This window comes from Styela clava, chromosome 10 (assembly GCF_964204865.1).
Source record: "Styela clava chromosome 10, kaStyClav1.hap1.2, whole genome shotgun sequence".
Lineage (NCBI taxonomy): Eukaryota > Metazoa > Chordata > Ascidiacea > Stolidobranchia > Styelidae > Styela > Styela clava.
Window position 1 is genome coordinate 14,166,603 of NC_135259.1, and position 19,828 is coordinate 14,186,430.

Here is a 19,828-nt window from a genome sequence, read left to right on the forward strand (position 1 = left end):
AGAATGTGTTGTAATCATTCCAGAGAGCAGCGACTTTTTTGTAATTAGGTTTAACCTTATAAAACAATAAACGTCGATTTAAAATCGGAAATCTGAAAATTAGTCGGTGAGAATGAAAAGAAAGTCCTATATGGAACGGTAATGTCGCGGTTAAATGGTACGCCGAAAAGTGAAAATACTGAGATATAGTATGGGAATATGGCGAGAAAAACACGTGTATATAAATTTAAATTGATAGAAGGTTAAAAATAAACTAAATACGTATTATGATGAATGTAGCATCAGTCAAAAGAGTGAAACAAATATGAACATAAAATGTTTTGATATGGTGGTAAAAGAAAAACACACGAAGCATAGCAACAATGAAATTTGTAGGAGTAGGAAGCGCAAAATCGAATAGTTGTAGTGATTTTATATTCAGTAGAACGCAGAAAGAAGAGCGGCAAAAGGCAAACATACACAGACACAATACTGTGAATGTAGTGGAAGTTTCCCTGTAATATATTTCCTGGAATGAAGCCTCACAAGATTCATTATTAACCTGTATAATATTGAATTTCGTGACGTGACTTCGTATTTATCTTTTATTTTTAGTCTTGGGGAAATTTCACATGGATGTAATTCAGTGGGTCGTGCACTCGTGCTAACGTGGGAATACCATGCAATATGAGCAAAAACATTCACCATTTACAATTCAACCATTCACTTCAACTATAGAATCTATTTATGATGTTCAGCACGTTTTCCTATTATGTCATTGTCGAACGGGCGAGGGGGGATATTTCGACAACACACAATGACTTCTCAAGTTATAATTCAGCTACTTTCAATGGATTAAATGCGGCGCCGTGTTTGTAGGGTTTGGGTTTATTACGCAAGTTTTTTTCCTATTTGTTGAAGTTGTGCCTCATACTCTGGCATCTTTGTAACGCAGCAAAGAGTCAGCAAGAGAAGGTGTAAAATCAGTCTATAAATATGACGTGATTTTTGCATGTTTACCGTTTTCGCCTCTATATACTAACATTAGAAAGTAAGTCCGCTTCGGTAAAACTAATTCAAAGCATTGTTGTTCTAAAGCAGGGGTCACCAATGCGTTGCCCGCGGGCACCAAGTCGCCCGCGAAGACCATATTAGTCGCCCGCAGGTCTGTTCCAAACTAAGCTTAATAAAGGCTCTTTTAAGTAAGCTACATCAATTATATTTTGTCCTGCTATTTTAGTATAAATCACACTTATATGGGAACTAGAAATGGCACTATATAAATTATTGTAACCATCAACCTTATTTTTATTTGACCTCAGTGATGTGACAGGCCAATTATGACATCACACTGACATCACTTTTCCTGTCCGTTGGTTAGCAGTAATAATACAATTATTGATTCCAAAGAAAAATCCATCATTTTCACGATGAATGGGAAGTGGATATATTTATACCACTATGAAAACAGCCTGGGTGTGTCTCATTAGTGGGGCGATTTTAGCGACGGCAAAGCGGAGAGATATTTCACATCTTGTCACGTAATCTTTCGCGCTAACTACCCACTGGTCAGCACAGTACGGACAGAAAAAATCTCGCGATTCAAATCATACAGTAATCCTATTTTACGAGACCATCGTTTGTTTCAACCTATCGTTTCGAATCAACATTTTTGACATAAATTCAGGATAGGAGATTTACATATTTATCCCGGGGGAGAAGATAGCCGATAGGACGGCTTAACCATATGATAAACCACGGCTTCTCGCCGGTTACCATTCGATGTCGGGTATGGAATTAGTTAGTTATTTGTTTCCGGAAGCCTGAACTTGATGGCGAAGGAAGCCTTAACCGACCAGCGGTTAGGTGAACCACCCTACGGCGGCGAGGAGTCCAGCAATTCTTTTGCACATAACAATCCCCGCATGGGATTCTAACCTGCGAACCTAACGCTTAACACGATGGGCCATAGCGCCGCGACTCACTCCACCAAGAACAAACATGGAACACGCCTCACTGATGAAAATATGCAAGACTCCATCAGAGTTACAGTGTCAAGTTACACGTCGGAGTATAATACTCTGCAACACTCGATAGTACAACTGTTAAGTCCATTTTATCTTAGACTTGTGCAGAGTGTTGAAAATCAATTTGAAAACACTCAGTTTTGAAATACAAGTGTAATTGATAGAAATTTATTTGCAACGTTGTGATAATCGTTTGATTTCCTGAAGAATCCTAAAGTTTATTAGTGTCTATACTTCACTAAATACCAGTAATTATATCAATAATTGAAGCTTAATCGAGCAACTGATTTTTTTAGAAGTGTACATTGAACTGGTAGCCCGCAGCTTAATCTGTACCCAAAAAGTAGCCCTCGGCTTCGAAAAGGTTGGTGACCCCTGTTCTAAAGGAATTCATGGTTAATTAAGGCTTTCCGCAAATTAAATAGCACCTACAAAACGTGGGAGATTGCACAACATAATTCGCTTGAAAATAGTGCTTAGTTGATTTTTGTTGCGCTAATTAGCATTTAAGTAACTGATAAGTAGGAATGCGTATGCTTGCTGACTGGTAAGCCTATTGTTTAGTTAGTATCGAAGATTCAGCAGAATATGAATTTTTCACAAAATAGCATGACACATTCAAGAAAGGGATAGAAGCTCCTCGGCGTATATGCAGCCAAGCACGATCAAGCAAGCCCATCCCAATTATGCTCTTAGAAACCAAATATAGAAAAATACATAAATATTTGATAGCCGTGTATGGGCATCAGATATCAATTATTGTAAATAAAGTGAATGGAAATTGCATATAAATACAGGCATTATGTGCCTTTTTATATATATATAGGTCCGGGATTGACAGAAAATACCAGCTCACGATCGATCGTACTATGAGGTAGTAGGATTTGATGATCAGAAATGAGCTGCTTAAGTGATAATTCAACGGTTTTCAACGGATCTATCAACTATGAATGCTTAAGCTGGGAATATTATGTAGAGATTGTTAACTGCTCTCTAACCCTTTATATTACATTGTGTCAAGTCATCGTGTTGTTCGTCAAAAAGTTATACAGAATTCGTCTTCATAATAAAATGGATATTCTTAAGTCAACAAATCTGAAATCGATGATGAGTTATTCATTTATTCTGGCTGGAGGAATCGGAAGTGTCAGGTTGACACTAAGTATTTTAAACTGTTATTCTATTAATTCGTCGTCGTACGCAGCTGAACTACTTTTCACGGGCTATTCATTCATGATGGTATACGTGACACTATGGCTTCGACAAACGATGTTTCACTCCGAGCCAGGATTGATTCATTTATCAGGAAAAGCGTTACGTGTGTTTAGTTATTTTCAAGGGGCATTTCTGATCATCACCGGAGTCTCCTTTGGAATTTGGACGGCTCAAAAAATCATATCCGACAACGTCACAGTAATGAAGTGTTTGCCGCGTTGGTTCGCTGTATTAATATTATCTCTTCAAATTGAAACTCAAGTAGCAACGCTTTTGCTATTTCTCATTCCGATGTTAAAGCATAAGAAAAATTTGACGTCAAACTCTTGTGAAAATCCGTCCGAATATCTGATACAACTAATGAAAAAAGCTGTCATCCTCACTATAACAGCTACCGTATCTGATATTATTGCATATGTAGTCTTCTATCTCACGGGGATTCCGTTTGTATATAGTTTTAACATATTTATCAATATTTTGTGTGTTTTATTTTGTTTTGTGGATTGGAAAGAAAGATTGTTTCCGTGGATTATGATCATCAAAAATTCAACGGATACCCAGAACGTGTCTAGAGTGACTACAAGCAATAATTTATCCACCGAACAGACAATTTAGCCGGGTAATACACTTTTTAATTTAGAGATGCTACCAATGTTATTTTAGAGTGATCCGATATCGTAACTCATCATAGTAAAATATCAGGTGTAAACATAAATTTCTTTATTGTTTCTCATAACACGCCTGTTAGTTAGGACACCACTTTGTATGGCTGCAATTGCCAGTGTTAATTAATAGTGTTGATAAAATAATGTGCTTCTAAGAATTTGATTCCATAATTTGTTCTCATTTTATCATATTTGATGAAGTGATATCTATATTGCGTGTTTTTATTTATGTATTTGACAACTTGTATTTTTTTTATTTCTCATAAAATATAATTTGATTTCGGAAAAAAGTTTGGTATTTGTGCCACAATATCCTATATTGAACTCCAAAACTCCAGGGGTTGTTTAAGGTTTTATGGGGATGGTGGACAAGGGAGGGTGCGACGCAATGCTATAAATATAATTTTTTACATTGAGGAAATGAAGGAAATTCTAAGCTTATTGCGTACCATGAAAATTTGAAAAGTACTAATGAACAGAAGATCAATCACCCGTTAATTCAAGTGTGGTTGAACGCTAATATAAGTTGGTGCAAACAAACGAGTGCATATTGCGGGTGAAATTGTTATACGCGCAATTCATGACTTCAAAAGCGTTGGTGAAAACGTACGCAAGCGAGATTATATTGTCATCATCCCAGGAAGTAGCGACTTTTTTCGTAATCACGTTAGAAATGATGAGGATCAAAAATCGGAAATTCGAACAATTGGTCGGCGAGACTAAAGGGAAAGCCGACATAAGGCGGTAATGTCACAGAGGTACAAAACACATATATATAGTAGTACATCTAATGCAGCTGAATTACGCCGAGAAGGCAGAATACTGAAATATAGTAAAGAAATATGACGAGGAAAATAAATATGGATTTATTAAATTGAATTTGATAGAAGGTTAAAAATATACAAAAAACTCAGTATGATGAATGTAACAACAGTCAAAAAAGTAAAACACACATACACATAACAATATTGATATATAGTGATTGAGTCCAAAAAGCAAAACACAAACAGATATAGTAATAATGACATTGAGTGAAAACGCTTGGTATTGTTAAAGTATATAGTGAAGGTAAAAAAGGAACTGGTATTTTTTCACGTGGATGCAATTCAATGCGTCGCGCTCACGTGTGAATACCATGCAATACGAGCAAAAACGTTTAGCATAATATACAATTCACCATTCACTTTGACCAGAGAATATATTTATGATGTACAGAACGTCTTTCTATTATGTCATAATCGCACGGGCGAGAGGGATTATTTTGACAACATACAATGAATTGGTCAAGTTATAATTCAGCTTCTTTTAATGGATTGCATGCGGCGCCGTGTTTGTAGGATTTGGATTTATTACGCAAGTTTTTTCCTATTTGTTGAAGTTGTGCCTTATACTCTGGCATCTTTGTTATACGCAGCAAAGAGTTTGCGAGTCTAACGGAGGTGTAGAATCGGTCTATATAAATATGACGTGTTTTTATGTTCGTTGCTTTTGCCACATATATACCATTACGAAGTGGATCTGCTTGGGTGAAACTAATTCAAAGCATTGTTGTTCTAAAGAAATTCATGGTGAAATTAGGGTTTCCTGCTAATAAAGCAGTGCCTACAAAACGTGAGAGATTGCACAACATATTTTGCTTGAAAATAATGCTTTGTCAATTTTTGTTGCGTTGACTAGCATTCAAGTAAATGGTGAGTAGGAATGCATATGCTTGCTGACTGGAAATACCAAGAGTATCTCAAGTCTTGTGGCGAAATGTACCCATTGTTTACTTAGTATCGGGGATTCAGCAGAAAACAAATCTTTTACAAAATAGCATGGTACATTCAAGAAACGAATAGAAGCTACCCGGCGTACACGCGACCAAGCACGATGGAGCAAGCCTATCCCAATTATTCTATTAGAATATATATAGAAATATAGAAAAACCCACAAATATTTATAAGACCCGGATGGGTATCAGATTCCAATTACTCTGAATAAAGTGGATGTGAAAGAGCAAATACAATCTGACGATCGATCATAAGCTGAGATGAAAGGATTTGATGATCAGATATGAATTGCTCAAGTGATAATTCAACAGGTTCAAACGGCTCAATCAACTCTGAATGTTTAAATTGGGGTTATTACGCAGATATTGTCAACTGCACACTAACTCTTTATATTACATTATGTCAAGTTATTGTGTTGTTCGTCAAAAAATTATACAGAATTCGTTTCCAAAATAAAATGGATATTCTTAAGTCATCGAATCTGAAATCAGTGATGAGTTTTTTATTTATTCTGGCTGGAGGAATCGGAAGTGCCAGATTGACAGTAAGAATTTTGAACTGTTCTTCTATTAATTCGTCTTCATACGCAGCTGAACTACTTTTGACGGGATATTCATTCATGATGGTATACGTGATACTATGGCTTCGACAAACGATGTTTCACTCCGAGCCAGGATTAAAACATTTATCAGGAAAAGCATTACGTGTGTTTAGTTATTTCCAAGTAGGATTTCTCTTCACTAGTGGTGTCTCTCTTGGAATTTGGTCGGCTCGAACAGCCATATCAGATAATATTACATTGATGAAGTGTTTGCCTCGTTGGTTCGCTGTATTAATATTATCTTTTCAAATTGAAACTCAAGTAGCCACGCTTTTATTATTCCTCATTCCGATGTTAAAGCATAAGAAAAATCTGACGTCAAACTCTTGTGAAAATTCGTCCGAATATCTGATACAACTAATGAAAAAAGCTGCCATCCTTACTATAACAGCTACCGTATCTGATATTATTGCATATGTAGTCTTCTATCTCACGGGGATTCCGTTTGTATATAGTTTTAACATATCAATCAATAATTTGTGTGTTTTATTTTGTTTTGTTGATTGGAAAGAAAGATTGTTTCCGTGGATTATGATCTTCAGAAATGGAACGGATACCCAGAACGTGCCTAGAGTTACTACGAGCAATAATTTATCCACAGAACAGACAATTTAGCCGAGTAATATTCTTTTTAATTCAGATATGCTACTAATGCTATTTCAGAGTAATCCGATATCGTAGCATCTTATCGTAGTAAAATATCAGGTGTAAGCATAAATTGCATCATTGTTCCTCATAACACGCTTGTTCACCACTTTATAACCACATGGCTGCAATTACCAGCGTTCATTAATGAAGATACATAATATTTTTAATAGTGTTGATAAAATAATGTGGTTCTCTGAGAATTCGATTTATTAATTTGTTCCATTTTGTCATATTTTATGAAGTGATATCTATATCGTGCGTTTTCATTTATTTATTTTACTACATTATAACTTTTATTGCTTATAAAATATAAGTTGTTTTCGGGAAAAGTTTGTTATAAATGCCACAATATTCTATATTGAAATTTAAAACTCCAGGGTTCGTTTAAGTTAAGGTTTTATTGGGATAGTGGACAAGGGAGGATGCGCCGCAATGCTTTAAATCTGATTTTTTGCACTGAGAAAATGAATTCTTATAAGCTTATTGCGTATCATGAAAATTTAAAGTGTACTACTGCACACAAGACCAAGTGATCGTTTCGGAGGAAAACTCACAAATATAGTACATCTGATGCAGTTGTAGTACACTGACATTAATAAAACATTCAATAAAAGGTGAAAAATACTCATTGTGATGAATGCAGCGACAGCCGAAAGAGAAAAAACTGACATAATTATAACATAAAAGCACAATAAACACAGTAAAAAGTTATAGACACAGCACACAAAAGCAGGACCGGATTCAACAATAAATAGGGCGGGCTTAAGTCTATGGTGTCTGAATTTATAGGGGTCTCCACATTCAACTTTGGTCTATCATTCATTTTTATTTTGTTTTGAAATTTTAAAAATGTGTATCAGAATTCAACCTGTTTGGAATTTTTTTTTAATTTGTTTCCTTTTTTAAAATGGTTAGTTATTCATGTTCCAAATACCCCAGTTTAGAAGATTTAAAAATTAAATACGACTGAATAAATAAATTTGTCTAATTTTAAAAAACTACACCATTTAAATGAAATAATAAAAATACTTCTCAGATTAATCGATCAATTTTTGCCATAAGTTCCTAATATTGCCGTTTGATAAGATAGTAAAATACTATTAAATATTTTAATTTTTATACACAACAACCAATCTGAAAGGTATATATATATTTTTACTATTTAAGGTTCTTATTTGTCCTAGACCTGTTCCATTTAAGGGATGAAGAGATAATTTTATTTTTTAATAATGTGTTATTTCGTAAACTAGAAACAGATATTGTGACGTCACATTTTATGTCGCCCTTGAGCTTTTTAAATAGTTTTTATATTTCACTTATTGTACAATATACTGGCGTGATTGTCATGCAATTAGCTTGTCTGTGACCAAAATTTAATATTTTACCTAAAGTTGGTAAGTTCATGTTTGACGTCATAATGAATTTTAGACAAGCCCAATGTCACTGCTGTCTCAAAAAAAAATATTTCCCGCCCCTTCAATAGATTGATTCATAGTTAAATTACACCATTATGAATAATAATAAACATAAGCAAATTTTGTACTATATCAATAATCGTCAATTGTTATAATAAATGTATTATCGTTCTGTGGCCTGTACTTGCTACAAGATAAATATAAAGAGTGCGATACATAAAACACGATGTAAATAGAAGGATCGAGTAGATGTCCAGCTGAGAGCACTTTCAATTGAATAAATGGGTAAAAACGACAGATGTTTATGTTGTTACAAATATATAAAATTCGGTTGTATAATTTGATGGTTATTTTAAAAAAAACTATAAAATATTTCCGTTTGTTTACTTTTCATTTTATAGGGTAAATGAGACGCCCTATTTTGGGGTTAAATACTCCAATAATATTTCCATTTTTCAATAATAATATTTACCTGTTTTCTTTGGTATCGTAAGAATATGATCAATACGAAATCGAAACCTTTTTCCGTGATTATTGAAAATTGAAAAGTGGAAATTTTCTAATGTTTCAATATTTGAAAAATCCGAAACAAGCAGATTTCTACAGAAAGGAAGCAGACATTGAAATATGAGATTCACGCAATGTAGTTTCGTTTCGAAATATTTGTATTATCAGTCGTTTTAGTAAGCCATGTGCTGTGATACAACAACAAAACATTTAGATATCCAACCGGTCGATTTGACTACGTCATGACCATATGCAAATTTATTTCTTTAAAACGCGGTAATAAAAGGTCTAAATCTTGTCAATTTTAAACAGGATGTCTTGAACAACTCGTGACTAAGATTTGTTTTCACGGCTCCTATAGCTGTGAATCACCATGTGCTAAAATGCAACCATTGTTAAGTCAATTTTGAGAATTCAGCAAACTTATGCCCACTCATCAGGAAACTGGTAAATCATAATAATTTGACTTGGTTAAACGCCAAGCGCGATAAAACGAAAGTATCTTAAAATAATATTGGTTTAATAGAATCTATTAAAATCCCCTAAACCAAAGGTGTTTCTATGTTTTTGTGGGTGTTTCTATGCTATAATGGGTTTCTGTGATATTATAGACTGTATACGTTACGACCTCATTACCCATCTGTGTGCGTTTGCGTTTTTTTATTGTACGATGAATCAACGTCTATGACTATTCACGATCTATAACTCCCATTCACTTGAGAGGATAATATTTTTATACGAAAGTAGACTCCGTGTAAACAGCAATGAACTGCTCGAAAGACAATTCGACTGCTTGTTGGGATTATTATGTGGATGTTACGAACTTTACAATTACTGCTTACATCACAGTTTGTCAAGTTGTTGTATTTTTTACGAAGAGATTATATAGCCTTCGTCTTGAGGATAGATATGATATTTTTAAATCCTCCAATCTCAAATCGGTGATGAGTTTTTCTTTTATTTTGGCTGGAAGTTTTGGAAGTTCCAAAATGATGTTGAGTATTTTGAATTGCTCAACAATAACACCGCCTCCCTATGCAGCGGAATTACTTTTGGGAATGTATTCATTCACGATGGTATACTTTATACTGTGGCTTAGACAAACAATGTTTCACTTCGAGCCAGGATTAAAGCATTTATCAGGAAATGTGTTACGTCGATTCAGTTATTTTCAAGGAGCGTTTCTCTTCATTGGCGGAATCTCCATCGGAATTTGGATGGTTCAAATGACCATAGCAGATAACGTTACGTCTATGAAATGTTTACCGCAGTGGTTTGTTTTCATATTAATGGCAATTCAGATTGAGACTCAGTTAGCAACGCTTTTATTATTTCTCATTCCGATGTTAAATCATAAAAAGAATATGCAATCAACTTCTTGTCGAAATCCTTCCGGATATCTAATACAATTGATGAAAAAAGCTGCCATCTTAACCATAATAGCTATAGTATCTGACATCATTGCATATGTCGTCTTTTATCTCACGGGGTTCGGGATCGTATATAACTGTAATATTTTAGTCAATACTCTTTGTGTTTTATTTTGTTTCGTTGATTGGAGAGATAGAATATTTCCGTGGATTCTATTTTTCAAACGAGAATCAGAGTGAATAGAATAGGGTTAACCAATCCACAGAATGGACAATTTCAGTTGATTCAAATTTGTTTCACTGACGATATCTTAAATTAAATTACACCCAAGCAAGTAAAATAAATATAATTTTCAAATAATTTACTATGGTCAAAATTTGCAAAATTGTTAGTTAGTATATTGAAAGTCCACTTTAAATCAATTTCTAAAAAAAGCACGTTTATGATTTATAATTTTCGGTAGATAATATAGATATTTTGTTTTAAAAAATCATAATGATATGTTACAACAAAACTGAGATGTATAAAGATTCAAATATTATTTTGAAAAAATTTTGTGTTAATTAATTCGAATCAGTGTATTTTCGATTTTAATTAGTCGTTTTCTTTTTCATTCCAATATTCAGTGATTGTGTAATTATTTTTTGTTTCCGATCCATCAAAAAAGGTTGAAAACCATAAAGCCATAGATATCTTGTATCATTAGTGAGGATATGTCAGAGACAAATCGTAGTATGAAAGTGTAAAATTCCAAAAATCATGTACGTAATTCAGCAACCGATGCGACCCAGAGTTGAACTTTTTGATCGAAAATTAAAGGTTATGTACACTGGCGTTTCTGTTTTTAAGTTGTTATTTTAAAGTCGGTGTCCAATTACTTGTTAAAAATTTGGGTTCTCGTTAGTGACATTCATACTAATTTTGGACAAATTCGTGGATTCTGGCAGGCACAATTATAAAGTTTTGTAAGTCGAGTTATAAACGTAGTCCGGATTCGGAGTCGGGTAATTGGATAGTTGGGAGTCGGAAGACGGGTTCAAATGGAAACTTGGTTAAGCGATTTAAATCGATGAAACTGTGTTTGGTGTGAGGGTATAATAATGAAATAAGAACTCTTCTTGTCAAATATATCACACGGTACCTTGTTATAACTAATCACTAATGTGAATATAAAAAGGAGGTAATTCAAATACATTTAACCGTTTGAAGCCTGAAAGCGAACTTCCGGCTTGTATGAGATCACGCTTTGACCTTTTAAATCGAAACCGGCCTGTGCCTTGTGTCAAAAAAAAAATGACTTCGCGTTTTTATACCGCAAGATTCACAATAGGTATTCATATTATTGATCTGGATGCCGATTGCACAATAGCCGTTTTGAAAAACATCACCTTGCCACAATACCAACATTGCCAGTTCACAAAGCGTGCGATTCTCTTTGTTTCGTGCATTTTACAATTATATTTTGTAAATTATTTTTTTCGCTTGGGGACATCAGAGTACAGAGTTGAAAATTATCAAGTGCAAACTGGAGTTACAAATTACAGGTTAACACACACTTGTCCCACTTGTATTACTCACTGTTGGGTTGATTAAGATGAATATAAAACTTAGGGAAAACGATTAAAGTGAGCATATAAAATTGGGATCAATGCAATTGGGATTTGTGGCAATGGTTGGACAATAGAGTATGGGGCATGTTGGACACGATGTCTTAAAACCCATTCTGTTACGCCTGAAAAAGTCACACTGTTACGTGAAGTTATTTCAAAAAGATACAAAAATAACTACAATCAGTACAAACCAAGTGGGCCGCATTACCTAATCCAGCTGGTTGTTATCTTGGGAAACATGTAAAATATTTAGGGGGTTCGTGGACGCAAATATTACAATCATGTTCTGAGTAACATGCAAATATTCATATATGACCTATTGACTCGAGCTGTGTTTCAAAGAGGCATTGCATAATGTATTTAAATTTGAAAGAATATTTACCAAGCATTGGAAGGAATTGAAATAGGAATATAGAATGAGAGTTAGCATAACTGGAGGCGCGCAAGTTCTGTGAATTAATAATGATATCGACGACTTAATTATTAGTTAATTGTAATGTGTCTTTGGAAGATTTTGTAGCGTTTTTACATAGTGAAAAAAATGGAAAAAATCTTTCTCTCCAATCAGCAAAACAAAACAAAACACACATCATATTAAAAACGATGCTGAGAAGATAGAATGTTCCTGATCCCAAAAAGAAGAAGAACAATAGGAAAGTAAACACATCTGTAGTAACAGCCACGGCTGCAATTATTGCCGATCTTTTCATAAGATTTATTATATCATCTGGTGGGTTTATCACAATCGATCTTCGTAGATTTCTTACGTGTGTGAGCAGAGGCAACGAAAACAATAGTAACACGGCTATTTGATTCTCAATTTGAAGACACAATATGATTATAGTTGTCCAACTTGGCAAACATCTCAATAGAGTTATTTTTCGACTTAATCCCTCGTAGCCCATCACAACTCCCATGCCAAGACCTGCAAAAACGATGAACCATCCTTGAAATGTGCTGAAGGCTTGCAATGTCTTTGATGATAAATGCTTTAATGAAGGTTCATCGTGAAACATGGTTTGGCGTATCCAAAGAGTGAAGTATATTAGGGACAAGAAAACTCCCGATATAATTATATCAACAACGAACGAGACATACGAATGATCCAAGCAATCCCAAATTAATATAAATAATTTTGATATTCCCACTAAGCCAGATAAAATCAAACATAATGTCATATGAAAGTTCCTCGTAGTCCTCACTTTGTTCCTTTGTTTTTTATATAGTCGCTTTTTAACAAGCAATATTACTTGACATATCGTTATGTAAATTGTCAATAATCCAACCACTACGCGTACATAGAATTCCCATTGAAGACATCTTTTGTGAAGTCCATTCCGAAAACTTGTTGTATTCACTATAGAGCAGTTTGATTCCATTTTTATATTACTTTGATAAACTGAGTTAGACTACTTAAAATATGTATAATGAAACAAATTTATTTATTGTTAGAAAAAAAAACTGAGAGTTTTGGTCGTGAGTTAGTATAAGTGGATTGCTATAAATCATATGATTCAAAATTTGACTAAAGGAAGGATACAATTAGAGGGTCCTAACCTAGCGTTGGTGACTAACAACATATGAAAAAGTGGGGATATTGGGGCAACTTTATGATACATTTCCATGTAAGCAAAACAATAATTTTAACAAAATTTTCATAATTTTGATTCAAATTTATCTTCTGCGATCGATTCTTATAACATATCTCCTTCTAAAATACATGTTATTGCACAAGCGAGTCAAAGCAGAAGATTTTTTGATGGCAATTTTGCGTACGAAGACATTGCATTATCCGTTTTTCTTCAATACAGAACAAGTGTTCAAGTTGTAAAGTGCGATGTCTACTCGCTATTACTGCTTTTCCAATGAACATTTATTTACTCAATCTCATCTTCCCGGTGCGGGAGAGTAAACAAGAAGCTGCCCACAGTAAATCTAGTAATTCTTTATCAAAGTTTTTTTTAACTTTTAAGCGAGTGTTTATGACTCCTTTCATAAAACTACTGATAAAAAGTAAGTTTGTAGTATTTTATTGTTATTTATTCGAACACTTCCATCTTGTGCAAACACGTACCTTCAAATCACGACATATTTATTTACTAGAAATTTATAGACTTCATGCACGCCTTCCCTTTTTTTCAATAACCGATACGTCAATGCCTTATTCGTGGGAACATGTATGCACCATTCGCCATGTATTCTTGTATTTCGTGAGGTGAAACTATACTGAGTCAGTCGATGGAATTACGTTATAAATATCCATCGTTATAGGGAAAACAATAAGATGTAACAAATATATGTAAATATATTTGTAAGATACTTCATAGTCAATTTCTAGGCCTCATTCGTGATGCCCTTTTGACTCCCTATATTTTACCATAGCAAAATATTTGAATTTTATTTTTAAAGTGCTTTGTAATTAGGCGGTTGGAAATTACTGATCTAAATGTTTACAACCAATATCCATCAGTTTGATACTATAAATATTTCATCACATGTCATTTAACAGTACTGATACGTAATTTTGGTTCAGTGTATGGCAGCTTATCTGGGACTGGTTTTGATTACTGTAAGTAAACTCGATGATATAATCTGGGCTAGGGTATAGAAAAAGTTGATAAACGACAGAAAGTGACTTCTTACAATCATGTTCTGATTAACATTTAAATTTAGCATACATGACCTATTGAGCCAAGCTGCGTTTCAAAGAGGCAATGCATGATGTATTTATATTCAAATGTATATTTCTCTGAAACAAGCATTGGAAGAAATTGGAATAAGGATAAAGAATGAGAGTAGGAATAACTCGAACTCGAGCGAGTCTGTAATCTCCGCTGGGCGTAGTATCGTCGAATTAATTATCAGTGGATTGTAGCTTGTCTCTGGAAGACTTTTTATCGTTTTTACATAGCGAAAAAAATTGAAAAATTCTTTCTTTCCGATCAGCAAAACAGAACAAAACACAAATCATATTAAAAACGATGTTGAATAGGTAGAATGTTTCTGATCCTACGAAAAAGAATAACATGAACGTAAACACATCTGTAGTAACAGCCACGGCTGCAATTATCGCCGATCTTTTCATAAGATTTAGTATATCATCTGGCGGATTTATCACTGTCGAACTTCGTAGATTTCTTACGTGGGTGAGTAAAGGCATTGAAAACAATAGTAACGTCGCTATTTGATTCTCAATTTGAAGACACAATATGGTTATTATTGTCCAATTTGGCAAACATCTCAATAGAGTTATTCTTCGAGTTAATCCTTCGTAGCCGATCACAACTCCCATGCCAAGACTTGCAAAAGCGATGAACCATCCTTGAAAAGTGCTGAAGGCTTGCAATGTCTTTGATGATAAATGCTTTAATGAAGGTTCGATGTGAAACATGGTTTGACGTATCCAAAGAGTGAAGTATATTGAAGACAAGAAAAATCCCGATATAATTATATCAACAACGAACGAGACATACGAATGATCCAAGCAATCCCAAATTAATAAAAATAATTTTGATATTCCCAATAAGCCAGATAAAATCAAGCAAAATGTCATATGAAAGTTTCTTGTAATAGACACTTTGTTTCTTTGTTTTTTATACATTCGCTTTTTTACAAGCAATATTACTTGGCAAATTGTTATATAAATTGTCAATATTCCAACCACTTCCAACTACGCGTACATAGAATTCCCATCGAAGACATCTTTCGTGAGGTCCATTCTGAACACTCGTTGTATTCACTACAGAGCAGTTTGTTTCCATTTTTATATTACTTTGTTAAACTGAGTTAATACAGATAAGGTAACAAATTTTTTTATTGTTATGAAAAAACAGGGGCAATGAACCATTCATGATTTGAAATTTGGATAGAAGGAGGATAGACTTAGACAGGGTTTCTAACGAAACACCGGTGACTAACAAGACGTGAGGTAATTAGGTTACTGAAGCAACTTCATAATTCATTTCCATTTATGCAAAACAACATTTTTATAATTTTGACTTTTGATTAATTTTTCAATATTTTATCTTCGGCGATCGATTCTTATAGCAGATCTTCATCTAAAATACATGGTATTGCGCAGGCGAAAAGCAGAATACTATATACATTTTGATGACAATTTTGCGTACGAAGAGATTGCATTATTTTCTCTTCTTAATACAGAACAAGTGTTCCAATTGTAGAGTGCGCTGTCTATTTGGTTTTACTGCTTTTCTAACAAGAAACATTTACTCAATCTCATCTTCTCGGAACGGGTGAGCAAGCAAGATGCAGCCTACAGTAACTAGTAATCCTTCAGCAAAGTTTTTCTATCTTTAAGCGAGTATTTATGACTCCTGTCATATAACTAGGGATAGAATGTAAGTTTGTTATATTTTTTTAATCACTTCCAGCTTGTGCAAACGCATCTCTTAAATGACGACATATTTGTTTACTATAAATTTATATACTACAAACACGCCTTCCCTTTTTTTCAATAACAGATACGTCAATGTCTTATTTCGTGGGAACATATATTGCGCCATTCGCCATGTATTGTCATATTTCGTGAAGTATATAACTCAATTTTTCTTCATAAATTAAACTGAGTCAGTCGATGGAATTACGTTATAAATATCTAACGTTATAGGGAAAACAATAGGACGTAACAAATATAAGTGAATAGGTATGATTGACTAAAGCTACTTGACAAAATCATAGTCATTTTTTATGGCCTCTTTCCTAATAGAAAATGCCCGCAAATAATTTTCAGTATTGATGTTTTCCCAACCTTCGACCCCAGAGAAGTTTTTATTTTTATTTTACCATAGCACAATATTTAAACTGTATTTTTCAAATGTTTGCAACAAATATGTTCCCATAAATGTTACACTGAGCAAATTATCGTTTTACCGAGCATGAATATTTGAGAGCTGAACAGATTCTCAAATGATTTACAAACTATGTGAAATATTACAATGATATATTATCAGAATGTTCTAGCATTGTAGGCCCGGCTGAAACTGGCCCGTTCCAATTGATTTCGGAGAATTTAAAGTACTTGGACAACAGACACGTATGTGACATCACCATGGATAGTGGCAAGCAACTATACATATGAAACGTGGAACGGGCATTCGAGCTAAACGTTAGAAAATGTGGGTCAGTCTGAGCCACGATTATGAAGCGTAATGTTGCAAGTGCGCGAGAATGAAAATTTAACTGCGCAATTGGTCTAGCGACTCTGCACAATGGCTCAGTTGCGCACCTTTAGAGGGAACCTTGGTTGATTGTAATGTGTCTCCGGAGGACTTTTTTTCGTTTTTACATAGCGCAAAAATGGAAAAATTCTTTCCTTCCAATCAGCAAAACAAAACACAAATCATATTAAAAACGGTGTTGAAAAGATAAAATGTTCCCGATCCCACGAAAAAGAACAACATGAACGTAAACAAATCTGTAGTAACAGCAACGGCTGCAATTATTGCCGATCTTTTCATTAGATTTATTATATCATTTGGTGAATTTATCACTGTCGATCTTCGTAGATTTCTTACGTGGGTGAGCAGAGGCAACGAAAACAATAGTAACATCGCTATTTGAATCTCAATTTGAAGACACAATATGATTATAGTTGTCCAACTTGGCAAACATCTTAATCAAATAATTCTTCGACTTAATCCCTCGTAGCCGATCACAACTCCCATCGCAAGACTAGAAATAGCGATGAAACATCCCTGAAAAGTGCTGAAGTATTGCAATTGCTTTGACGATAAGAGCTTCAATGAAGGTTCATCGTGAAACATGGTTTGGCGTATCCAAAGAGTGAAGTATATTAAAGACAAGAAAACACCAATATAATTATATCAACAACGAGCGAGATATACGAATGGTCCAAGCAATCCCAAATTAATATAAATATTTTTGATATTCCCAATAAGCCAGATAAAATCAAACAAAATGTCATATGAAAGTTTCTCGTATTCCCCACTTTGTTCCTATGTATTTTATATAGTCGCTTTTTGACAAGCAGTGTTACTTGGCATATTGTTATATAAATTGTCAATATTCCAACCACTAGTACGCGTACATAGAATTCCCATCGAAGACATCTTTCGGGAGGTTCATTCTGAAAACTTGTTGTATTCACTACGGAGCAATTCATTTCCATTTTTTTGTTGTTAGGAAAAAAAACTGACATTTTTGGTCGTGAGTTAGTATAAGTGGATTGCGATAAATCATATGATTCAAAATTTGACTAGAAGAAGCATATAATTTGAGGTTCCTAACGTAGCATTGGTGACTAACAACATATGAAAAAGTGGGGATACTTAGGAAACTTTATGATACATTTCCATGTAAGCAAAACAATAATTTTAACAACATTTTCATAATTTTGATTCAAAGTTATCTTCTGCGATCGATTCTTATAACATATCTCCTTTTAAAATACATGTTATTGCACAAGTGAGTCAAAGCAGAAGACTTTTAAATGGCAATTTTGCGTACGAAGACATTGCATTATCCGTTTTTCTTCAATACAAAACAAGTGTTCCAGTTGAAAAGTGCGATGTCTAATCGCTATTACTGTTTTTCCAATGAACATTGGAGTACATGCAAGAGAGTAAACAAGATGATGCCCACAGTAAATCTAGTAATTCTTTAGCAAAGTTTTTTTTTTCTTTTAAGCGAGTATTTATGTCTCCTGTCATAAAACTACAGATAGAAAGTAACTTTGTAGTATTTTATTGTTATTTATTCGAACACTTCCATCTTGTGCAAACACATACCCTCAAATCACGACATATTTATTTACTAGAAATTTATACACTGCATTTACGCCTTCCCCTTTTTCTAATAACCGATACGTCAATGCCTTATTCGTGGGAACATGTATGCACCATTCGCCATGTATTTTTGTACTTCGTGAAGTGAAACTATACTGAGTCAGTCGATGGAATTACGTTATAAATATCCACCGTTATAAAGAAAACAATAAAATGTAACAAATATATGCAAATATATATGAAAGATACTTCATAGTCAATTTCTAGGCCTTATTCGTGATTCCCATTTGACTCCCTATATTTTACCATAGCAAAATATTTGAATTTGAATTTTCAAGTGCTTCCGTGAGTAGACGGTTGGAAATTACTGATTTAAATGTTCAATTTTGGATCAGTGTATGGCAGCTTTTTGGGACTTGTGTTGATTACTGTAACTAAACTCGATGACATAATCTGGGCTATAGGGTGTAGAAAAAGTTCGGCAAATGGTGGAAAACGACCGGAGGTTTTCTCGAAAGAGAATTATAAAGCCTGTCGCCGAAAAAACAATGTTGAGGGGAAAACAATGGGTATACCGGTTAATAAACCGATTTAGAGACTCTGCATGCTTAAGAATACTTGATCAATTGTTAATGTCAGATTGTCAGTTAGGTGGTCCCCTACGGTTTCCACACAAAATACATGGTTAATTTGCTTGATATTATTTTGTGTAAAAAAGTAACTATACTGTTGAATCAAGGCGCAGTTGTTGCAGTTTTATTATACTGTGGATTTTAACATCTTAAACTAGGGCCTGAATAATGTTTGTATTGTTGTAAAATTTGGAATCGTTTCTGCCGAAAATATTAAAGCTTTTTAAAAATTAGATCTGAAGTAAACTAATGTTTATACTGAAGTTTGCTACGCCCGATTCGAAGAGAGATTTGCGATTGTACTGACGCACATCTTTAGTGCAAGAAGGTGCAAACTGCTCGTTACCGAACTGGTCATAACCCAATGAAAGATCAAAACCGTTCGCTCACAAATTGATAGACTTAGACTTATCAAACAGCGTTCAGATTAATAAATGAGCTATCTAAAAAAACGGGACCTCCGGAAGTATGCGCATCAAGATGGCGCACAACCTGAACATAGTATGTGTGTACCAGTTAGGGTTCAGGTAGTGCGACATCTTGGTGCGCATACTTCTGGAGCACCAAAAAATGATTATTGAAAACAAACCCCCCGAAAACTATATATATAATGCAGCGTACA

The 19,828-nt window shown here is 34.2% G+C and overlaps 1 protein-coding gene across 1 annotated transcript in view; it reads right to left on the reverse strand.

Moving 5' to 3' along the window:
- The window catches only part of LOC120337938 (adenylate cyclase type 10-like), a 43,418-nt gene that overhangs the window by 10,712 nt on the left and 12,878 nt on the right, over positions 1-19,828 (reverse strand). The gene's annotated exons all lie outside the window — the stretch shown is intronic.